Source organism: Rattus rattus, chromosome 3, assembly GCF_011064425.1.
Source record: "Rattus rattus isolate New Zealand chromosome 3, Rrattus_CSIRO_v1, whole genome shotgun sequence".
Lineage (NCBI taxonomy): Eukaryota > Metazoa > Chordata > Mammalia > Rodentia > Muridae > Rattus > Rattus rattus.
In genome coordinates this window covers 180350880-180355002 of record NC_046156.1, presented here as the reverse complement: position 1 = coordinate 180355002, position 4123 = coordinate 180350880, and the positions used below count along the sequence as shown (strand labels likewise).

General features: G+C 44.9%; 1 pseudogene; it reads right to left on the bottom strand.

The window, feature by feature from the left end:
• Nucleotides 1-391: 391 nt before the first annotated feature.
• On the bottom strand, nucleotides 392-3010 carry LOC116896020 (annotated as a pseudogene).
• Nucleotides 3011-4123: the final 1113 nt, after the last annotated feature.

The following is a 4123-nucleotide window of genomic DNA, read 5'->3' as shown; positions in this document are numbered from 1 at the left end:
TTAAAGCACCGTCCTGGATGTTTGGATATGACTTGAGAATGAATTGTCAACTCACAGGTTCTACCTAGAACCAAAGTTCTTCAGGTTTTTGAGTTACTTTCCTTTTTTATTTATTTTTTTTACTTTTTGGCAAAGATCCAACTATTTAATAACAAAAGCTACCCCTCCCTCCTTACTCAATGATAGCATTCTGAGCACAGGTGGGCCCAACTATACAGGAGGCCGTGGAAAGCCAAGGAAAATGAGGATGCCAGACCAACTCCTGGATTAAGACTGTGTCAGGTAGAGGCCTCTTTGCCTAGACACTGGCATGAACCACATGGGAGGCTGGGGCTGGCCACACACCACCCAGAGTATGAGAGTCTTGGCTTGCTTCTGCCAAGTCCAAATCTCAGTGAAGGGTGCCTGGAGGCCTTGTCCTCTTGGCCTTTTTCTCAGACCTCATAGCTTCTTCATGGACTTTCCTCTTCACTGCTAGCTTGTTGGCTTCTCAGCTTTCTGTGCCGCTTGCCAAACATGATCTCTTGGTAAAGGTACTTCTCTCGCTTTTTCATCATCACCCTGGCCAGGCGCTTGTCCTCACTTCCTTCCTCGTCGTTTGTCTCCTAGCTCCATAGTGCTGGCCATAACCTGAGGCTTCTTTCCTTCCAGTCTTTGCTGCTCCAAGGCTGACAGGTTGTAGTCGTCGTCTTCGTCGTCGTTGTCCTTGTTGTCGTCGTCCTTCTCACCCCCACCCCCACCCCCCACCCCCCCTTTCATCTTTGACCTCTTCCTCCTCATTTTCCAGTGCAACATCACCGTCACCTCCGTTGTCATTGTCTTCATCATCCTTGTTTCCCTCTTCCTCTTCCAAGTTGCCTGGGTCTTCTCCCCATTGCAGGAGCTTCAGCTTCTCAGGGGGAATGTAATTTCCTTCTCAGATATCAAGGGTGAAAGGTGTGGGAGCAGCTGCACCCCAGCGAAGTACTCTGCCACAGGGAGGAGGAGCCGGGCTTTCACACAAACACCCACTGGGACTGTACATAATACCTTCCAGTGATGGAGGGTGGGAGGGCTGCTGCCCTGGTCTGTCAGTCAACAATCTGGTGGGTGATGCAAGAGTCTGTGATGTCATAAGCTTCAAAGCACAAAGCCTTGTCCCAGGATACATCCCCACCAAAACTCCTGATGAAGACCAAGGCTTCGCGGGGCACCTCTCGGTTCAGGAAGAACTTCAGGCCCTCGGAGATTTTCGTGTGCTTTTCCTGTGCCTCCAGCTCCTTCCTTCACCCTTCCTCCTGTGCTGTTGCATTCCCATCAGGAACTCATCAACCTTAGCTGTGCCTCCCACTCACTGTGGCATTCTGCACTATGTCATCACTGCCCGAGCCCTGCTCAAGGTCTTCCTGTCCATTAAAGGCATCTCCTATCAGGCTGAGGTGCTGGGCCAACCCATCATATGGATTGCACTTCCATGATCATCCAGCAGATGTGAACTACAGGGTCATGGTGATCTTCACTGAATTCTATACCACTCTCCTGAGCTTTGTCAACTTCCTCCTCTCCATGTCATTTAACCTTCACAACCTACCCAAGCTTGAAGGTCAAGCCCAAGCAGAGACAAAGGTCAGCCAGGACATGGATGCATTGGACTCTGAGAGCTCTACAGAGAAACTGGCTGCTCTCTGTGCCAGCCTGGCCCGAGTGGTGGTGTGTTGCAGTGGAACCGGTTCTCAAACATACCCTGGCCATTGGTACTAGCTCTAACTTATCTCAGATTAGTATCTCTCCCTGTGGCTCTCTGCTAACCTCGAACTCCCTGGTCCCAGCTACCTGGTAAAATCATGACTCAACAAACTGTAACCCAACAATCAGATTTATATGTGAAATTCTCGATCCACAATACATCTACACAGTAAACTTAACAACCAATTGATAAGGATATAAATCACCCACCTAGATAAGATAAATTTGCCTACAGAAATCCATTTCAACTACCTTGGCAATTCACCTGGATCTGGGTCATCTTTCTCCATTTCCATCTTGATTCTCTTCCTCTTCTGTCCTTCCTAGATCCCCCCTCCCCAAGCCTACCCTTCCTTCTCATCCAATGATAGGCTTCACCTTATCCTGGACCTGCCTTGCTGCATAATGACATCATCCTAGAGTGGTGCCTGCTATAGAGTTACTTTCCTTTTAAAGCCACAATGGCTGAGCATTCTATTGTCACCCAGATAAGATTCTAGACTTGCAATTCTCAACCAGTGGGTCTTAATCTTTTGGGGAGTTGCATGGTTGATATTCCACATATCAGGCATTTGCCTGACAATTCACAACAGTAGCAAAATTACATTTATTAAATAGCAATGAAAAATTGTATGGTCGGGGGCCATCACAACATGAGAAATTGTATTAAAGGGCTGTAGCACTAGGAAGGTTGAGAACAACTGTTGTAGGATTTAAGGGCCAGGTGCATTGGACTGACACATGAAGAAAGACAGTGAGGGTCTAAAAAGAGAAGAGAAAGGGAAATCTGTGAATCTGATGACAACACTCATGAAGTGAGTATTGCTTATCTTTGAAGAATCAATGTTGAATCTTGGGAATTGTGAGGCATAATGGCAGATTCTTTGGAAATAGAGTGAGAACAATAACATGTTTCACAGAGCAGGAAAGGTAATACTAAATATTGGTTAAGGACATAAATGTAAGAGCCCACAGTGTGTGGGTTTGAATCAGAGATATTTTGTTGGCTGGCCATGAGTATTAATTACCTTCTTTCCAAGGTGACGTCATATCAGAGGGTTTCAGTGGTATGCAGCAATGATAAATTTTCAGATTCTCCGTATAATATTGGTACCCGTTTCCTGTGCCTGGCTTACCTCACTTGGAATGGCTATCTCCTGCTCCATCTGCTTGGAGCAAACGACAGGACTTCATTCTTTTCATAGATAAATGGAATACCATGGTACACATGTGTCGCAGTCTCTTTGTCCATCACCAGCTGGCAGAGCTTCAATTGTTTCTTCATCTTTGTTATTGTGAAGGATGATGTGATGAGCAGATATCTCGTGGTGTGATTTCATTTCCTTGCTCCTATACTCAGTGAGGAATGTTATAGAGGGGGGAATGCTGTAAATTAGATCCTCTGCCAGCCTGCCTTTCAGCTACTCAGCCGCAGCAGCCTATGTCATTACCTGCCACTGCCAGGTGTAGTATATTTCCAGTGTCTCTTATGAGTTGCCTATTTCCCTGTGCAACACATGTAGTCTTTAAAAGGTCCCCAGTCACCCCAGATCACTGCTTCTGTCTTCTTCACTCTCCCTGTCTTTTGTTTTCTCTGTCTCCAGGTATGTCTGTCTGCCTCTGCCTCTGCTTCTTCCTCTTCCTCTTCCTCTGTCTCTCTCTCTCTCTGTCTCTCTCTCTCTGTCTCTCTCTCTCTGTCTCTCTCTCTCCTTAATCACACACAATGCACACACACACACACACACACACACACACACACACACACACACACCCCACATACACACATGTCCCCACTCTAAGATGGCTTTTTGCTTTCCCTACTTCCCCAATAAACCTCTTATGTTAGATCTGTTGTGTGGCATGATCTCTTAGCCTTGGCCCTAACTTGCTAGGGTACCTTCTGCCCCTTTATACTAATCAGAGGGTTGGCGGGTCACAGATAATTCTTTAAATTTTTGTTGAGGAATAAGGTTTGTGCTAACACACTTCTCTTTAACTGTGTGTGATGATTCCTTTTCTTTTTCATCCTTACCAGCACTTGTAGTTTTTAGTCTTTTAGATAGTAGTCATTTTTCCAGGGTGAGCCGATACCTCATTGAAGACTTTAATTTGAATTTCCTTGATAATTGGTGATATTGAGATTTTTCCTATATGCATTGGTTGTTTGTATGTCCCCACCCCCAGAATTGTCTATTTATATCTATTATTATCCATTATTATCATATTGTTTACTTTTTTCCATTGAGTTTTGGGAAGTTTTTTTTTTTTTTTTATCAGATGTATAGTGTGCAAAATTTTCTTCCATCCAGGGCACCATTCTTCAAACTGTTGTTTTCTTTGAGGAGCTTTTTACTTTATTTATATTTTGCTCTTCTGTGTTTTGAGAATCTTCTTCAAG